This window comes from Alexandromys fortis, unplaced genomic scaffold (genome assembly GCF_014885135.2).
Source record: "Alexandromys fortis isolate MF-2015 unplaced genomic scaffold, M_Fortis_MF-2015_v1.1 scaffold_0, whole genome shotgun sequence".
Lineage (NCBI taxonomy): Eukaryota > Metazoa > Chordata > Mammalia > Rodentia > Cricetidae > Alexandromys > Alexandromys fortis.
Genome location: NW_026067949.1, coordinates 41,094,210 through 41,115,078, shown reverse-complemented (window position 1 = coordinate 41,115,078; position 20,869 = coordinate 41,094,210). Strand labels below are relative to the sequence as shown.

Genomic DNA, 20,869 nt, shown 5'->3' with positions numbered 1-20,869 from the left:
TATAAACATCATTCTTGGGAACACACAGGCCACTTTGGTAGCTCCCAGAGGATGAACACTATGTCTGCCAGCTGGGAACTAGTGAACTGACTACATTAATATAACACCACAAAACAGTATCTCCGTATGCTTTATTCTTACAGAACATGTGCACTTCCCTAGAAATGTGGAAAAAATAATAAAATATATTCTTTGGAAACTGGGTAAGTGCGTTAAACCTCAACACTCACAGAAATTCTTTAAACCAAGAGTCCGGAGTTAAAGAATGCTGGGAAAATCCATTTTGAAACTAAGGCTCTTCCTCAAAGAAAAAGTAGTCCTTATGATTGGAAGTTCTCTGTTCCTCCACAGAAAGTATGTTGGTGTTATTCTTTCCAGTACATTCACACAGACTATACGCTTATTTGTAACCATGGTTACCTCCTGCAAGAGATTTCACAGTTTACAACTTTCTAAAGTAAAAGCTCCCCACAGCCCACAGTAGTGCCCATAGTCGCCAATACCCCAACCACTTCCTGGAACTGCAAACAACGGACCTTAAGAAACAGAAGCATCCCAGAAAAATTACACCTGGAAGGTTATCATTGAAATAGAAAAGAATCTGTTTCCTAAGTTGAAACAGCAAACTGGAGTCAACAGTGATCACAGCTCTTCTTATCAGGCAAGACAATCCGAGGCCGAGAGAAAAGAGACCTGACAGCAGAGACGATGGCAAGCAGTTGAAGAAGGAAACAGGGAAAGAGCCATCAAGAGTCTGCATGGCCTCCAACTCTGGTCCTCCCACTCACTGGGCGACCACGAACACTCTGGGTCAGAGAGCAAAGGTCACAGTGAAGGAACAACTCAGGTAATCATGGATTACCACCAGAATGACCTGCTCCCTGGTCATACTGAGAATAGTTGACCATGGGCTGAAGCACCATTTCAGTATGTCTCCTGGGCCAGGACCTGGACATACAGTGCATGTCCTCTCTAGATCACTGCTGCTTTGCCAAAAAAAACATGAACTAGCTCTAGGAGAGGCCCCTGGGAAGGACATTCTCTCATCGTGGGGTCATACTTAACTTTAAGCAGGCAAGGACATACTCACGTATGTTCAGAAAGAAAGGGATTTGAAATATCTATTTTCAACATCCCCATGACTACATGAATACTTAGCTTTGCTGAGCCATGGGGCTTCATCTACACCAGGGCTTTGTGCAAACCACGTTGCATAAATGATAGCTGGGGTCATAAGAGTTGCCTTCCTGACACCTTAAGTCATCTCATCTAGTAAGCAAACAGTGGACGCTCTGGCTAAGGAGGCCAGTATTCACTTCCAGTATTAACAGAAGCCATAGTAAAACAGCAGATTTCTTTGTGGCACTGTGGTTCTTCGGTATTGGGTGGTAAGGTGAACAATGATCTAGTGAATTCATAAAAATTACACTGCTCTAACCATGACACATACTCCTTTCTCTCGCTTTCAAGTGTTCATTTAGCCAACAAATATTTATGAAGTATCTCTCTACCAAATTCCATGTTAGGCCCCCAGATACAAAATTCCAACCTTAGCAGATTATATTAAAATATTTAGGAGAGAGTGTGTGTGTATGTGTATGTGTGTCTGTATATGCATATAACCATAATTAAAGACAAAAGAAGTTATGAATTTGAGAGAAAGCAAGATGAGTAGTCACTGGAGGGGTTGGAGGAAGGAAAAGGGGGAAACACTGTAATTATATTTTTATTTAAACAATTATTTCAATGATTAAAAAGAAATAACCCTCCAACCTATGCAGTACAATCACAACCCAAGGCTTGATAACAGCCCTCATAGTACCATCACCAAAAAAATAAATGAGTAAAAACTTAAGGTGTTAACAAAGAAATCTATATGACTTTAAAAAATTTGTCATAAATCATTATAATACTTTGTTGTTGTTGTTGTTGTTATTATTATTTCAGAATGGCCAAAACTAAAAAATCAAAAGTGGAGCTACTATTCAAAAAGTCGGTCTCCGCTAATGGATACCACGCATTCTGGTTAAACATACGCTGCCTATCTAGTATCTACTATCTACTTCCCTTCTCATTTTCAGATTGAGTAAACATTTAAAGATGATCAGAAAAGATCTCCTTTAAACAAACAAGACGGAACAACAGAGGGAGAATGTTGTTGAAAGTGCACAGTTAACAAGTAACTTAGTCATGCAAGAATCAGGTGGACAAACTGGTCCAGTCCAACATTTACCGACACCATGCTTGGCACCAGGCATAGAGACAAATGGGAGGTGTTTCGGACTCTCTGGGTGCTTCGTCAGCAATGAAGGAAGCATAAACAATATGATGCAATGACAGATCAGGGGAGGTGGGGGATGGGTGCAGTGAATGAAGGAGAACTCTGATGGCTGGCAGGCTTGAGAAGGGATGGAAAAGAGATCTTCTGGGAGTAAATAAGGCCTCTAATGATAGGGTAAACCTAGACACACCAAGTGTGGGTGGCTGGAGAAGAATGAAAAGCAAGAAATCAAAGCTCTTAAGAATCTAAATATTTGAGGTTATAATGTAAGGGTAGAAAAATTAAAAAAAAAAAAAGATGACTATGGAGGTAAAGACAGACCATGTTAAGGAACACTACACAGACTGGAGAATCTGACCTTGATCTTACAATCATTAGCTAGACCGGACAATGTGAGCTTGGACTTACAAACAATAGGGCACTCACTCCGGGCTGCTTTAATGAACAGAATGATGCCCGCACATGGCAACACAAGTAAATAAGAATGTGGCTTCTTGGGGCAACTGTACGGAGTGAGTTCTGTAAAGTGAGGATAGAGGTTTGGGGAGGAAGAGGCTACTGAAATGGTCCCCACAGGAGGTAAGGACTTGAAGCAGAGCAGAAGGAAACTGCTGGCAAAGTCTTCAGAATTGGGACCTTTCCTCCAGTAGTCAGGTGAATATTCATGTCTAGAGCGATCCTAATAATCCAGATCTCACATCTAGGAAGTAAAGAAGCAGACCATTTTGGAGGATGAAGGACAACCAGACCTGCCATCTGCAGGGCCTCAGGGGATTGGTAAAAAGGTGGATGAAGGTCCGCGGAGCTAGGACGCATTAAAAGGGTGGAGCAGAAATGAAATCTGAATTATGAGGACAACCGTAAACATCACAGACTTTCAGCTTACCAAAAGGAGAAAAAAAACCCTGTTTCTGAAGATTCTACCAGCAATTTTCATCAAAGTATAATTCCACTGTTTGCTGCCAAGAAGAAATTTTATTATTAACTTTGAAATTGATATCCACAACTGGAATATTCCATTTGCTTTTCCTAATGCCCCTTCATTCATATGTGCACAGACATACTAATTCAAGTAGTTAAGTTCTCTGTTGTCTCTGGTAATTAAATCCAGACATTGTTTGGCCTAATAATAGTTCTTTATTGTGTATTTGCATGGAAGACTCTCCATCAGTTTCAGATTAATCTAGTCTACCTTACAAGTGGCCTGTAAAGCCACAGTCAAACTGGTTCTGTGGTAGCGTCATCTGGTAGCTCCCTCACTGGAACAAACCTGATCCTCTGCTTGTGAGAACACACAGGAGCTCTCTGCATCTGGCTTCCTATCGCTTCACAGTGCTCTCGGCTGTGCCAAGAAGGACACTGGCAAAGCCAAGGCTACAATTCTTGCTGTGATTGGGCAGTTGTCATAATGCCTACCCACTGCATAGTATTTCAGTCTCCAGCTTCTGAGGACATGGTAGCAAGGGCATTCTCTAAAGCTAGGTGGATACATGGCTCATAATGCCAGATGAATGCATATCTGTGGCATGGGTCATTGCTGGGTACAGTAACAGACGACTTGTGCATCTCTGTACGGCCTACACACTGTCAAAGTAATTATGGAAGCAGAGACTGATTGAATGCAAATTCTCATTAATATTCTTGGAGGGGCCAAAAGGGGCAAAGTCACAAAGATATAATAGACGTCATTTTAATGAGTCTTAGTACCTTTCCCTTTCAATTTTTTCAGTTATTATCACTCTGCTTTCTTTAGTTTCCTATTTTAGCCATATGGTTTTGTTAACTCATTTATTCTACATTTATCGATTTACTGCTATACCCAGTGTTAGATGCCACCAAGGGGTAGTTACCAAAGTTATTGGTCTCAGACTATCTTTATACATTTAAACATTAAATGGCAGGACTGGGGAGATGGTTCCATGGGTAAAGTATTTGCTGTGCACACATGAGGACCTGTGTTTGGATCCCCAGAATCCATGTAATCCGGGTGTCTAGATGTCATGGTCCGTGTCTGTAACCCCTGAACTGCAATGGTGGTGGAGATAGTCCCATCCTGAACTCACTGGCCAATTGGGCTAGCCAATCAGTGAGCTCCAAGTTCATGAGTGACCCTGTCTGGAAAACAAAAGTGGAGAACAATAAAGACAGCAGAAAACAACCTCAGGTTCAGACACACAGACACACACACATACACACACATACATGAACTAAACATGAACATGCACACACATACACATACAGAAAAGAAAAGAAGAAAAGAAAGAAAGAGAGAAGAAAAATTAAGAGTAGTTATTTACCTGGGACCTAACTACTAACATTTAGCACATCAGTAAGATAATAAAAAGTAATAATAATAATTTTCTAGCTACAAAATAATAAATGTATTATGCAAGTAACATCCTTCATGAAAATTAACTTTCCTAAAACAATAAAAGAATATCACTAAAATTTTTATAACCTTCTTTACTGTATAGCTTTAGGAAATGCCGTTAGATTCTTATCTTTGCTTCTGTGTTCTATCCACCAAGAACTACTGATTTGGTTAAACCACATGAAGAGAAAGGTAGTACTTACTCTGTGAATGGGTATTAGATTTTGGGCTCCCACAATCCCACTTGGAGGACCAAAGCTTCAGCACAAGGGTCAGGAAATGCTTTGCTGGCTGATAATAACTGTTTCAAGCCTTGTGGGCCCTGTGATCTCTGTTGGAATTTCCTAACTCTGCCATCATGATATGAAAGCAACCATAGGAAATGCATATAAACTAATGAGTGTGGCCTTGTTCCAATAAAGCTTTATCAGCAAGACAAATCAGTCATGGGCTAACCTGTTGACTCCTGAGCTAGAAGATAGCTAAGTAGAGTAAACATGGGTCCCTGTCCTTAAGAAATCCACACCAAGGGCCTGAGAAACAGTTCAGCAGTTGAGAGTACATACTGCTCTTGCCAAGTGCCTAAGTTTGGTGCCTAGCATTTATATCAGGTGACTTACACTGACTGTAATTCCAGTACCAGGGTCTAATAGCATCTTCTGGTCTCACAGCATCTGCACATGTGTGCACACAGCCCCACACACATTATTAAGAATAAAAATAAATGCATCTCTTTCTTTTAAAAGAAGTATGGCTCAATACCATAAAGTAGAACAAACTCAATGTTGTTAAGAAATCTCAATAAAATATTCCTAGAATTCAAGGTCTGTAAAGAACACTTGAAGTGGAGACGGCACTCAGGATGTCACAGGCCCTAGTGGAAAAGCAGAGTTTGAGAAGAAAGCTTCAGGAGGAAGATGGGTATCCCAAGCAGAGATATAATTTAGGCCAAACACATTGAGATAGAGAAGCACTTAGAAAATTCAAGAAACAGTTTAAAAAAAAAAAAAAGTGCTAGGCCGGGCGGTGGTGGTGCACGCCTTTAATCCCAGCACTCGGGAGGCAGAGGCAGGCGGATCTCTGTGAGTTCAAGACCAGCCTGGTCTACAAGAGCTAGTTCCAGGACAGGCTCCAAAACCACAGAGAAACCCTGTCTCGAAAAAAGAAAAAAAATCCAGTAAAAAAAAGTGCTGAAATACAGTGTATATACAGAGAAGTGTAGTGTTTTGAATATAGTGCTTAAACTTCTAACTGCAGGTTGCTGAGCAGTGGAACCTGATGCCAAGCTCAAAGGGTTGGGTGCTGGTTAAGACGCACAGTGGCACCACTATGCATTCCCAAACAGGGATAGTGAGAAAGACGGGCAATATGACAGAGACGATGGGAAACAGATCTGGGGGTTCACAAAGTGGGCTCCATGGTCCCCGGTCAGAGGAAAGCATAAGGGGTGCGAGGAGTAGGGAAGTCAGGAAATGGGGCAGATTTGATGGCGAAACACAGAGTTTGATTATAAACACATCATCATTTTTTGTCGAGTGCCAATTTGAATCTTCACAATTCCAAATTCCTCTTTCAGGAAAAGAAAAGTAGCAAAAACAAAACTATTTCATAATTTCGGCAAGCTGTCAGATTTCTCCCAAATCTGTGCCTCGTGAAGACTCATCCAAGTCTCCCGGATTCTGAAACAAAGCAGAATTCCTAAGCTTTTCTTTCTCCATCATCGTTCTGTAAACTGTTTAGAATCAGTATATATTTTAGTCCATTGTGAATACAATATGAGGTATCAATCAAATAACTCAGGAGATTGCTTTTAGAAACTCGGGATAAACAGTAACTTTTGAGAAAAGTAGCCCAAACTCTGTATATTTTTAGAACTCTGTAACCTGTTGCTGCATGTTCCTTACAGTTTCTAATGTCTCTCTTTAACTAAAGAATCTGAAGACAGATGTCAGGCTGAAAGTCTTTAGAAAATTATGCCTAGGAACGATTATAGAGAAAGAAGTTTTAGTTACACTTGAATCTTTTTTTTTTTTTTTGGCTTTTAAAAAGCCCAAAACTTAGGTGAAATGGCAAAGTAAGTGACACAGATAATACTCCTATTCAACAGCAAGCTAATATCTTGACCCTAGTGAAGAAAAGACCAGAGGGGTGAAAAATGAAGTGTTTGGATTCAAGGTAAGAGTGCAGAGTAATAAACGGCTCTGATGCAGATGTCATTCTCCAGCCCAAAGAAAGGCTGACAGAGTTCAACTACGAATGTGATAGCATAGCAGAAATTTAATCATGTCAACCCCTAGTGATGTAAATCCTCAAAGACGGCCACAAGGTGCACAATAGGAGGAGAACCTCCACTGCCCTGCTTCTATAAACCCACAGCCATTTCCCAGGAATAGTCTCTAAAGTCCAAACCTTGATCCACCTGGACGCCTCGACTCTCCTTTCCTGATACTGTAAGTTGTTCCCCATGACATCACTCTGCTATTGCTTCCTTCCCTCCCTCTTCTGCGGTCACAGTCTAGCCCCGTCCCTGCTCCCTTCATCTCTGTCTGCCACAATAGATGCCCAACTCTCTCCTCTTCAAGGGCCAAAAATGGCTACACATTCATTCCCTTGGCCACAGTTCTGCCACCCATGCTACCGCCATACTAAAATATTTTCCATAAGCTTCCGCAAATGGCCTCAATGTTTTTACCTTAACTCCTCGGTGTTAAATTTTCGCATTTTTGCTGATATGAAACAAATTCTGCGATTGTTTTCTCCCATCCCGTCATAGACTTTCGATTTGTTTTCCTAGATCTCTTTGCATGCTTGCTTCTAATAACCATGTTCTCTTCTAATAAGTCTCTCAGAGTATGTGTCCCATACTATCTCACACGCCGTAGACAAACAGGCCTTCCCTCCACTGACCTGGCAGTATTTACCATGATTGTGGGGGTTCCTTCATCCTCCCTCCATCTGCACACTGCACTGAGAGTCAGAGTTCAGGAAACAGCTTTGGACTTGAACTTACTGAAGTATGTGTTCTCTCAGGATCTCCTGCTTTCCTAAAGAAGTTCTACATCTTCTGAAAGGACACTAGAGCCAGAGAACATATTTCATTTAGTCAGATTTTTAAATTCTAACTATCTAATTCCAGATATACTTGACAAGAATCTGAGAAAAAAAATTAAGAAATACAAGTCTCACATCTTAGTTTTTCAAATGGTTGGGTTAACTATGAGGTCAGACAGTAGGATAGATCAAGGGTTAACTATGAGGTCAGACTGTAGGATAGATCAAGTGCTCACTATGAGGTCAGACTGTAGGAAAGATCAAGAGTTAACTATGAGGTCAGATGGTTGGATAGATCAAGGGTTAACTATGAGGTCAGATGGTTGGATAGATCAAGGGTTAACTATGAGGTCAGACTTTAGGATAGATCAAAGGCTAACTATGAGGTCAGACTGTAGGATAGATCAAGGGCTCACTATGAGGTCAGACTGTAGGATAGATAGAAATTCTTGAGTTAAGCCATGCAGTTTTCAACTTTTCAAGAGCAGTTTCACCTGAGCCAGGAGAGGCACAGCGGCGAACACTGGGTAAGCACTGCAGAGCCAACACTGTGCTGGACACAGACTTGTACAGTGGATGCACAGTGAGACGGGCAGGCTGACCCGAAGCAGAGGACACACAAGAGGAAGGGGAAGGAGTGTTGCCATCTTCCGAGCACTCAGAACGGAGACCCTAAAGTGGCTGATCTCATGCTACTAACAGCAAAGGGACACGAGTGTTTTACAAAAGCTCAACTGATGCTGGCTGTGAGATGTCAGGCTGAATTCACAGAGAAGCGCTCACAGTGAAGAGCCATTCTGGATCCACCGAGATAGGTGATGCGCTCAGACACCGATAATGGCAAAGCGTTTAGGCTGGTATTAACCTGCCCTGAAACACGGAGGTGAAAGCTTCTCTTTTGTTCTCGGTGGCCTGGGCTGGTTTCAGAACTGCCTGAGAGATCTGCGAGAGGAAATAGCTTTTGGTTTTGTTCCAACTTCTAATTCAATACCTTGGCAGCATTTGAAATGGATAAGAGCTCTAAGCTCACATCTGCCTCAGGTGACAACTAAGATAAGGAACGCTCTGGAATGATGAGAGCTGACTTCCCCGAAACACCTTTTAAAGCAGTTTTTTGGAAGGTAGTTACTTCAAGTTACAGGGCCTCAAAATACCTTGCTAAGAATATTGAAACGCTCACTTGATGGAATCTTATTATAATCCTGATTGTTAGCTGATATTTTTGGCAGGTTTTAAAAAGTAGTTCTGTGTTAATTATCAGGATAAATTATAATCAACTCATCAGACTAGGATCTGCAAAAACTACAGGGAAATGGCTCTCCTTGGGTACACAACATCCACCTCTAGTTAATGGATTACGGTGGCCAAGGCTAGTGAAAAGAAAACTGCTGGTGGCTTATAGTGAAACAATGAGGCCTCAAACACCATGTTAGAGCACATGCAACATAAGTCTTGTACAGAGGCAAAGAGCACTGTATCGAGTACTTGGGACACACGGGGGATTCACAAGCTCCAGATGCAGTCCTGGGTGCAGTGGAGTTGAAAGGAGAAAGTGCAAATGTGTAAGGCATCGGAGAGCACTGGAAAACAATCTACGCACGGCAAATCTGCCACTGTGAGGCCCAGACAATGGATGCTGTGATCGTCTAATGCTTGACAGATCTGTGATTCTAGGAACTGTTTCGTAAGGGAGACGGAGCTGCATGACGAGCTGCATGCTTTCGAGTAGGTTTGTTGTAAAAGGCTATGGCAGGCAGGCAGGGAGCTCAGATACAGCCCAGAGAGGTGGGTATCACCATCTTAGAGACCAAAGAGCAAAGGACAAGCTGATTAGGAGAGAGGGTCTTATTACATTAACAACAGTATTTAATCCTATTTTACACACGTTGGGCTGTTGAATAGGAATTTAATTGACTGGACTGACACAGAAAATAATAGAGACCCCCTCAGAAGGTGACTGAGGTGCTGCATCAAAGACAAAAGTTTAGCAAAAGAATGTATATGAGAGAGAATATAAACAGACACTCATTACTGAGAGAAGTCTCCTTAGATGATCAGAGGTCTCATTTTAGGCTGGATTTCCTATGGCAGCCATCAACATATCAATAACTAACACCACTGTTACTAACATCCTTGATGGTTCTTCCTCTAGGTGTCTTATATGAAATATGGATACGCTTTTAAAACACAAAATAGAACTACTCAAGAAATAATACTATTAGCACATGGATGACGAAGTGTGGAGTACTGGGTTGCACACTCTTCTACATTCTCATGGAGATCCAATGTCGGCAAGATTGACAGTTTTATATACAAGAAACCCAAGTTGACCACACGGAAGGAGCTTTCCCAATGCTATAAAACCGTCAGTGGTAGATCAAGGATTCAAACCCCATTCAGCCGGATTCAAAACTCCAAAGCCCAATCAGCTTCCCAGGAAGCATCCCAAGGATATAACACATGGAAATACATGATTCTTGCAAAGGAAATCATGTGCGTGCTAAAACTGTACTGAACAAGCAATAGATCTAACAACCTGACCTTGTAAATTCCTACCCTTAAATAATACCCCCACACTCATCATACAGCGGGAGAAACAATCATATATTAATCCTGGCCTAGACACACACGAGCTGTGTAGTTCTGGAAAGTCAATTAGTCTCTCTAGTCTTCTCCTTTATCTGGGAAGTGGAGATTATGGAAATCTCCACACAAGTTGCTTAGCAAGCTAAATGGTATCCCAAAATGTACTGAGACCATGAAGGGTAATAAATAATGTTCATGGTGTTCTATTGCTATTCAATCAGTTAGACCTACTTTCTAGGAAAAAAAAAAAAGATTATCAGGTTAAGACTTCAAAAATAGGCTCATCCTCCCATTACAAAATTCATACTTTCCTCCAAGATTAAGTCCTCACCTCTTCAAAGAGCCTTATTTGGCCATGAGTGCCCTTGGGCCAACCTGCTTCTGCAGTCCTGTGTGGCTGGATGAGTGAGCGTCAGGTAGGGACTCATGTGTTCTTTCAGTATGTCCTTCATCCAACACATCCACTAGCCATTCGGGGTTTTGCCTCTCTCATTAGAAAGGAACTCCTTGAGGGCAAAGACCCTGTGATTCATCTCCGAATGCACAGAACCCAACAGTGCATGGTGTGTAGTGATATGAACCACATTTATTTCTATCTCTATGAAGCAGAGAGATTATTAATAGCCTCTTAAAACATAAAATTTATAGCAAGAGGAGCCCTGAAAGAATATAGCTCAACAAACACTATTTTAGGATGAACTAAACCTTTTCCCACTAAGTCAGCTGAAAGACATCCTCACAGGAAAGTGAAATTTTCTAATGCTAAAATAGGAAATGGATTAGCTCAATAGTTTTGGTATAGAAAAAGAAATAATACACAGAGACCTAACAATGTCACCATACATGGGACTCTTGACATCTGGAAAAAAAGACTACATGAACAATTTAGAAATACGGGGGTGAAAAAAATCCAAGTAATTGTGCATACTATCTTCTGTTTTGCTTTTAGACAAACAGTCCACGTCTCTCTAGCAAAGCTCTATATCTAAAAAGGGAAATGGTTCTCCTGCAAGCTCTAGGTCTCCGCCTATATCACCTTCCATCTTTCAGGTACGCATTGAGCATCTGTAGGGTTAAGGCCTCAACTCATTAAGTTCTTCCTAACCTCCACGGGAAGAATGCATCTCAAGTTACCATCCTTACATCCCTGGGAAGAGACAGAGAGCAGCATCGACACGAAGGAAATAAGTTTCAGAAGCATGAGACCTAGACAGAGGCTGTCATGCCAGCCCTGACCTGCACAGTCCCCACTATGTGACAAGGCGCTTGACCCAGGGCAAGGGATAAGAGCAACCCGTCATCCCAGGTATTTGTGGTCCTTACACATTCCCCTTGCGGGCACTCTCAGAAATGGTCTCCAGTCCACTAGATAACCCAGAACCCAGGTGTCCTGCCCTCCCTCTTCCCAGCACCACCATCTCTGCCCTTTCCCCACCCATTGACTTACTGAGCCATCCCACGCTGGGAGTGCGCCACACTCGGGGGTCATCGTCCAAGGTGCGGTTTGCTAGGCAGGACACTGAGTTCTCAAGCGGGCTGCGGGCTTTAGTGTCAGAAGCAGAAGACAGGAGGAGGACGACACATGAGCAGCCACAGCAAGGATGAAGATGGAAGCATTAATTAGGAAGAAAAAAAAAACACTGAAGCAAATCACACAAGCGGGTTAAAGGAGAACAATGACATATTACAATGACATTCGCTTCCTCCCAGGACCCTGTGCCCTTACATGGAACAAATATCAGCAAAGAGTGAACAAGGTCTTAGGAAAATTACATTCAATCATTATAGCTCCCCCAAACAGCAATGGATGATTCGTCCTGCAGTTCCAATACACAAAACATGGAGCATATCCAGAAGACAGATTTTTATAGCGAACATTAAGCTGAAGCTACAACATCAGGACTGTTAATAGCTGTCCGCCACATGAGCACACACAGGGGGAAGCGGCACATACAGTTTTAGCATAGGGGGATAGGATGTCATATTAGTAAGCGGCCTTCTAGCAAGCTACCCAGCAGTCTGGCTATGGAGCTCGTGGACAAGTGCAGAAAGCAATATTTCAGACACTGTGTCTGGAATATTTTCCCTGACAAGCACAGACTGGCTCTCACTTTTCTGTTTTTTACCCCATGACACCGGGACATGGATAAACTATTGTGCTTTAATACAAACCCATTTGAAATGGCAATTTTAGTCTTCATTTTCCAGTGCCTTCCAACACCTATTGTACTGGAACGTTAACCCTTGGTGCATCTGTTCCAAATGAAGGATAATGATGCGAGCTGAATGCTCAGTCAAGATCCTCTTCGTGCCTCCGTCAAGGAGGGCATGACTGGCTTCCTCCTAGGAGAGTGCCATCTGCTCTGAGAAGCTCATGTCACTTGGCTTGCTAGTCTCACAATGCATCATGCTCCAAGATTAGTAAAAACTGGGTAGTGCCCCACCCTTTAAAGAACGATAGTGAAGTTGGACATGCATGACCATGAGGCAATACATAATTTAGCCTTAAAAGGCTTGTTCCCTTAATAATAAAAATAGTCATGATATTATCAAGGTAATACATTGAGCAGATTCCACCAAACAAAACCAGTAGTTAACCTATTCACATTGTGTGCAAATGATAGGGCAGGTAAATGGCCACTTGACCAGAAGGATCAAGCTCTAAATCAAACTATTTACAAATTCACAGACAACTTTGGGCATTGAGCACATTACAAAATAGGTTTGCAAATTTGTCCGTGTGTGTTTGAAAACCGTAAATAAAGCCAGGATTTGTTAGCAGACCCTCTGTGCCAGCACCTGTTTGAGGAGGATCTGAAGTCTTTTCTCCTGCAATGTGAATTTGTAATTGTTTTCCATAATTGAATTTCTTTGCAAGTTTTTACTGCACTGAGAAAAATAAAAAATAAAAAATAAATGAACCAGATGAGATTATTCCAAAATTGCTTCTGTCAAGAGGGAAGAAATTAGGGACAGTCATCATCATACTGACCAGGCTCACCTCCTATTTCTTTGAACAACTAACAGGCCTGTTTAAAGAGCCAATATTCTTACAGAGCAAGCTATATGAAATGGCAAGTCTAAGTAGCTGGTACCCACTTGTCTAGGTGCAAACAAGGCCTAACTAAGATGCATTCAGTAAGAACTGATGGAGGTAAGAATACAAAGTAAACTCAAAAACCACCCAGTCCTTTAGCTGGTAGAGAGGATGGAGCTGGATAAATGTTCTCTCTGATCTCATGGCCTGCTCCTGAGAGAAAGACTAACAGGTGCTCACCTTGGAAGCTGGTTAGTAACTCCCGCTCTCCCTCCCTTACCTGCCTCAACTTATCAGTATGGTACTTGTTGGAAGCCATTCCTAGAGATTCCTCTTTGTATACACAGTCTCCATGAATGCTGAGCCTCCCCATCAAGGGGACAGTGGAATGGAGCCTGGCAGATACCAGCCAAAAACCTGGCTCTAAAAGCAGGCCTGAAAATGGAACTGCCCATAGAGACTTGGCACCCGTGATGCAGAAAGCCTTATAGGAGCCATCTGGCTGCCTACCCTAGTGAGAACATGGAGGCTAACAGCATCCATTACTCACATTGGCAAATTCCAACATGTTGATTTGTTGGACCCTTTGTGTTCTAGGCAGAGAGCGGGAGAGATAAATGATGCAACCCTTTCAAGTTGCTTTTTCTTTTTCTCTTTTTCTTTTCTTTCACTTCACAAACTTGCTCTAAGGATCAAATTTTGCAAAGTTGTTCTGAAACCTAAAGAATAACTTTCTATAATTAGAGGATGGTAATGATACATTATGTATACCTTTTCTAGATAATGCTTTCACTGTATCTCTTCTCTCTTAAGTTACAAAATAAACAGCTTGCCTTTGCTCATATTATACATAGTTTTAAAAAAAAATAACTTTCGCCTGACTTCAGGCATAAACAGGGGAGGCATTGGCTCATACCATTATGACTTGATGAGGAAATACATGGTTCTAAAGACTTTTGAGTGATGGTTTCCAACGTCTAGACTGTAGAAAATGGTAGACAGAGAGAGAGAGAGAGAGAGAGAGAGAGAGAGAGAGAGAGAGAGAGAGAGAGAGCAGTGATTCATATTCCCTTTGGGAATCAACTTATCCAAAGTCATCAATCCCTAAATCTGATCCTAAATTCTAGAATCTCTCATAGAACCAGGCAAATAGAAATTTCCTTTGCAAAATGCCATTTTAGGAAGGAGAAAATGAACTCTGCTCATTTTAAACACTTAGGGCTCATGGTAGAAATGCAGAACTGTATGTTTAAACAGTTATGGGCCATTTGCTCCTCTCTCAACCCTGCTGTTCAGCTAAGACATTTACCCGAACACAGCATCACTCGTCCATGAGCACGCGTGAGACACGCTGCCTAGAAATGTCCACTTGAAGATCTGATAACAGACTCAACAGACTCCCTTGTGTGGTGGGATCCTGCTTAGATAATGGCCACCAATGTCCTCCAACATCAGATTACTGTATGGAGTAACAAACTGAGAACTGGAAAATAAATTAGAGCAGAGGAAGCTCATGTCTCTGTAATCGAATTAGCATATTGTTATAAAGTAAACATTCAACATTTGGTCCCTCCACTAATTACGTTTGTCTGTTAATTTTGCATCTGAGTTTCAAGACTTTCACCTGCAAATGAAGACGCCGCATATATTAAAACTATTATAGATCACATTGGCTGGTGGAAAACAGGTGTTCAAATACTGGGAATTAGCACTGTGGCTGTTACTACTAATACTCACGATATTTGCTTTGTCCAGCATACCGAAGGGTAGCAGACAACGCCGAAGACGTCAGCCTGACCTAATGTAAATTAACTTTAAGATCTGAAATCATTGTTCAGATGATAGTTCTGTATTAATGCAGCATAGTTCACAATAGCCAAGATGGAGAATCAATATAAATGCTAATAAAATAAATGTGTCATACATAAAGGAAAGGGTGCTATTCAGTCCTAAAGATGGGGGTAATTGTGTTATGTGTGGCAACATGGATGAGCGGAGAGGTCATTAGGTACATCGAGCTGCACAAAGAAGACAGATGTGACTTTTACATGTGTGCTCGACATCACCTGCGTGCACAGAAGGACCAGTGCTTCCCTAAGGCTGCAGACTTGGGGAAGATAATGGAAGATGGTGGTCAAATGCTTCAGGTCAACATGAGGAGTACACAGTAAGTATTGGGGTGAAGGGTACGTTAACTAGCTTGATTCAGTTACTCTACATTGTATACACAGGACCACATTTTTGTACCCTATAAACAAATACACGTCAATATCTAATGAAATGGATAGATCCAGCTTTTAACTCAAGAACCGGCAGAGATCTATTTTTGTCGTGCATTTTAATGAAAGAGGGCTTGTGCCAACTGAGGTACACTTGGCCAGTCTTGGAAGGCTTTAACATTCTCTTCTACGCTTTTCTTCAGGAAGACATAATAGAGTGTGGGTCACACTCGATTCTTCTGACTTGGCTCTTCTTCCTCTCCCTTCATCTCTGGTTCTCTTCTACAAAGACCAGGACAGAGTCCAGATCAACGCCCACCCTCCCTCCATCAGCTCTCAGAGCAAGATGAGGCTGTGGAGACTAAGACTTTGCAAGGGTGACCTGACTAAGCACCCCAAGCCCCAGACAGTTTCTTCAGCCTGATGGCAGCATGTACCCCTCCTAAAAAGAAGGCAAGAAGAACTGGACACTAATTTGTGGCACTCTGAGGCAAAGAGAAGCATTTCTAACATTACTCTACCTTAGATTCTGGAGGCATGGACTAGATTGTCAATAAGTAAAAATTTTTAAAAATAAGCATTTCATACCAACATCCTATGTTATTCGCTGGCAGCTAAAGCCTGTCAGGGCTTACACATGCTGATCAGTCTTGATACTCTAGGTAGCAACTTAAAATACTGTAAAGTCCATGAATGACAACTCATTATGGATTGTCTGATAACTGTAAATCTGATAACGAAAGCAATGCAGCTTTAAAGATGAAACCTCCTGAACCTTTTCCCACTACAGTCATAGGAGCAGGGGGCTGAGAAGCACAGGCAATAATAGAACACAAGCTAAAAGTGGTCAATTGATGATCTGCCCTCAATTTTAAATGTGAAAGTCACAAAAGTATCCCTAAAGATGATTTTGAATATTATTTGTTCCTGAGACCAACAACTTGTGTTATTATTAATAAATAATACAGCTTATCTACTCCTGGAGACACAAACATAATAACACATTATTACCCTATGTTACACATTATAACAAGACTCAAGGTCATTATATAACTTTCAAAACCATTTATCTACTAAATATGAGTGAGGCCTGAAATAAAACCTTTGGAAGAGATGGCATCATATCTTCAAGAAGATTATGAAATAGGCCCAGAGGAGGCCTAAAGATCCAATGTGTTCTACTCCTAAGCCTGACTTCTCGTTGTCATGCAGTGTAGATGGACTAGTAAGTGCGAAGATGGGATGATAAAAGTTTGAGTATTACCGATCTGGAAGACCTGGGGGAAAGGAATTAAACTGGCGCCTTGCGGACGCGTTAGAAATATATTAGCAGGAACAGCCACATGGGCTGCCATCATTAGAAGACGACTTCACTCAGCTCCTTTGCTAGCAACTGCTAATATCAGGCTAGCAAGAGCGTCATTTCGTTGAGCTCTGGCCAAGACACTCGTCCGTGCTCTGCAAATGCATAGCAAATGAGGGTCCAGAAGCAAACAGATGGATATGTGCTGCTGGGCTTTGGAAGGAGCTGGCTGAATTCAGAGAAGCACCTGGAATGCCATGCTCATCAGAGAGCAATACAGGCCTAAGGATACGAGACGCCACCTGACCATCTCAGAACCAGGTAAGCATGAAGCCCACTTCAGAGGAGCAGAATCTTTGAGGGAGGGCTGGGAAGTGCTTGCCCTGTCTGGTGCTACAGGGATCATGCCTGAATCCAACAGCATGCTAGAGGGAGGTGGGAGATAGAACGGGGCACCTAAAGACAACTGGGAAAATTAGATTCCAAAGCCCAGAGCAAAAGCAAAGAATGACTAAAGGGACCACGAAAGCTGCCAAACCTGGCTGTAGTCCCAGCCAGAGCTAATTCACACCAGTGTCAAGGCAGCCTGATCTAATATCCACACCACATAGTTCAAGTGGCCTAAGCTCAAGCCAGATTCAAAGCAGTAAAGGCCTGACTAAGTTTCTGGATCTTAGAAGTACAAAGCACAGCAAAAGCCATGACTTCTCCTTGTTGATTGTTCTGCACTGTTACAACCGCCCAGGTTCCAGTGTGTAATAACAACACACGGTTTTTAAATACCCCAAGCTTTTCTGTGCTCAAGTCAAAGCAGCTACATGGCTACATGGGAAAGAACTAGGTATCATCTTCCTGCCTGGTAGAAAACCTCGAAAGTGTCCGGATGCACAAGCCAGAACTGTACCAAGTTGGGAGGACCCGTTGATTACATTTTGCATACCTGGGTAAAGAGGAGGGCAGGAAAGGCAGTGACTGAAAGTGAAGCCCAGTGATGTGTTAAGCAGTAGGCTGTGGTTCACTACAAATAAGTAAGAGGCCCTGGGGCACCATCGAAAACAAAAGGAAAGCGCTGTGGGCCTCAGGAGCCAGTCGCCCTCCTGGGGGGGGGGGGGCTCCCACCTTCACCAGCTCCTCACTGCCAGTTGCAGTTCTTGTCCTTACCTTGGATGCCTAAGGTGGGTCAGGATTCCTTTTACAGCCATCTAAGCAAAAGCAAGGAAGGTTCAGACTATGAGGAGAACCAGCCTCTCCCCCTCCTATTGTCACACAGTGGGTGTCGATACCACTCACCAAAGAGTCTGAAGAAATACATAAAAATTATTCCTACAAGTTTCTTCCTGAAGAGGAAACTACTGAACAGCGCAGAAGACATTGCTATTACTACAAAATCTATACTGCACAGTTATGCTTAAACACCTCGCCTATAACTGAATGCATTTGTTGAGGGATTGATTGCTAAGGGCCAGCTCCCATTCGAAGCCCTCATGTATCTCACTGAATTTTTCATTATGTCTGTTTACAGCCATCAAAAAGAACTACACTACTTTTCTAATTCTATGGTAGGGAAAATAAGTAAATGTTTACTAATTAAAAATGAGTTCATGATAATGAACCAAAGGAAGGAAGAGAGGAAGGAAGGAAGGAAGGAAGGAAGGAAGGAAGGAAGGAAGGAAGGAAGGAAGGAAGGAAGGAAGGAAAAAAGGAAGGGAGGGAGGGAGGGAGGGAGGGAGGGAGGGACTCATGATGTGAATCAGACTGAACATTTGATTATAGTGTCATGCATGCTAATAAGACAAAAACAAAACAACAAATAGGTGTTTCAGGTCTCACTTGTTCATCACTGGTGTCTCAGACGCTCCTCTACTGAACCAAATAGGAGTTTTAACTACCAAAACAGTCTTCTTAATCTTAGAAGCTATATGCACTAAATACATGCTTTGAGTTTAATCTGTATAGTTAAAATTTTCCTCACCGTTATTTTGAAGTTTAGAAACAACTAGAACAATAATAAAGCAGGTCCTGGTTGGTAGCTGTGTTGGTCTCTAAAGTGTGAAAGTTACCTTGTAGCAGATTTCAACTGCTTGCCTGAAGCCACGGGAGTCAACACTGGGACCCAGTGCATGATGGGATGAGATGCGGCACTCTCACGTGATTTCATGGGTGGAAATCACCTCAAGTGATTGACTCAACTGCCATCAAACAAATAGGAAGTCATGCATTCTGAGCAATTGGTGCCATTGCTTTTAATATAATTATTTAATTGGATTCTAATGTGATTTAACAGTCGTTGCATATAACAAACTGCTGGCAGACTCTCCCCTCAGTTGGTTCTTGGGAGTAGATGGGAACTGACTCTGGACACCACTGGGAACTAAAACAACCCCTGACTTAAGTGTCTCCATGCCATGCAGCTATCTGTCATGCGGTTGCTGGCATAGTCAGAGCAGTTTCTGCCACAGGGTCTAGCTCTATATTTAAGGCTAAGGTGATTTACATTTACTAGGCCTGCGGATATTACGACCCAGCTCCAACTACAGTCGCTCTGAGATTTTTGTTTATTAAAAGCATAGTGACAGGTATATAATTCCTTACTTTAGATGTTTAATCAAAGAACATTACACAGTTCTTAGGTATATTAAGTGATTAAGCCCTCAGACAGAAAAGTAACTGTGCAAACTTGCAGGGTAAGAACGAGCATCTGTAGAAAGCCAAAAGCTTGCCAGCCGATGATTTATGATCACGTACCTTGGAGGCACGTGTAGCTCACTGCTGTAGGATCTCGCAAAGCCAAATCTTGCCTGTGATATTTAAAGAGTCAGCTAACATAAAGGCCAATAATAACAGCTTTGAAACAAACTAATCGTATCCTATGCTTCAGGGTGTGGGCTGATCACTGGAAGAGGCAAAAAAGAACCACCTGCCCTTTCCCATTTGCTTGCGGCCCTGTGTGTACCACACTGCACAAATGAGAGGTGAATGATGAAGACAAGGTCAGCTTCCTCTAAAGTTCGGGATCTAATGAGGATGAAGAGGTGAAGAAGGAGCAATCTCAGCTCATTCATTGCACCTCCCACCCAGATACCTTCTCCAAAAGGAGGGCTGCAGAGACTCATCTCTTTCTAGTTTCTGCTCTGTAAGTAGTGCATGCAAAGGACAATTTACCCTTCTGGAAATAGAACACCCTGGCAGCCATCGCTCCTCACGCAACATGTGAACACAGTGAATTTTCTGACCTCTGTGTACTACTACTAATGCAATGACTTAAAACAAACAAAACCCCTAACTCTTGGAGTTGTGAGTTTTTTATGAGGAGAAAAAAAGATTATTGCTTGAGGAGAGAGAGAGAGAGAGAGAGAGAGAGAGAGAGAGAGAGAGAGAGAGAGAGAAAGAGAGAGAGAGAGAGATCTGAAATAACTGCCATAGTTGCAAATACACGTGCTGGTTAAAATGAAATGCTTGTAAGATGAATTGAAAGAGCCTGCTGGAGCAACGGCACTGCCAGCCACTGAACAAGGTTTTCTTCAAAAACAAATCAATGGGCATAGAAAACCTAAGGATTCTCTGTCAACAGCAGGAACAGTAGAAGCAACAAATTATAGCAGAAGTAATTTAAATTAGTTTCTCTCTCTCTCTCTCATATTTTACTGAAAGCATTTATATTTTAATTATTTTATAGACAGTTTGAGCTTAAAAATATAAAATTTTGTTTAATTAATCAGTCTTCAAACCATTGGCTTTTAATATTAAGTGAGAAAAATCACATTTTTGAATACAGAGTGGCTAGGATCAAATTCACTTGCTATAATCATTCACACCTACCCTGTGCCTGAGAACACATTCTATGGTATCCTGAAATATCAAGTGACTCTCCTGAGTTGCAGTTTCTCCCACTCGTAATGCTGAGAAGACTCGATGGCGGCAGAGTCCAGAGCTGGTTCTCCCAGCCCAATGCTAACTCGACTCTGGCCACCACATCTTCGTTTCCCGTACTTCATGGAAACTTGCTTCCACCTCCTCAGAC

The 20,869-nt window shown here is 42.0% G+C and overlaps 1 protein-coding gene across 7 annotated transcripts in view; it reads right to left on the bottom strand.

Annotated features, from left to right (window-relative positions):
* Window positions 1-20,869, bottom strand: part of Slc4a4 (solute carrier family 4 member 4) — a 339,097-nt gene that overhangs the window by 175,224 nt on the left and 143,004 nt on the right. The gene's annotated exons all lie outside the window — the stretch shown is intronic.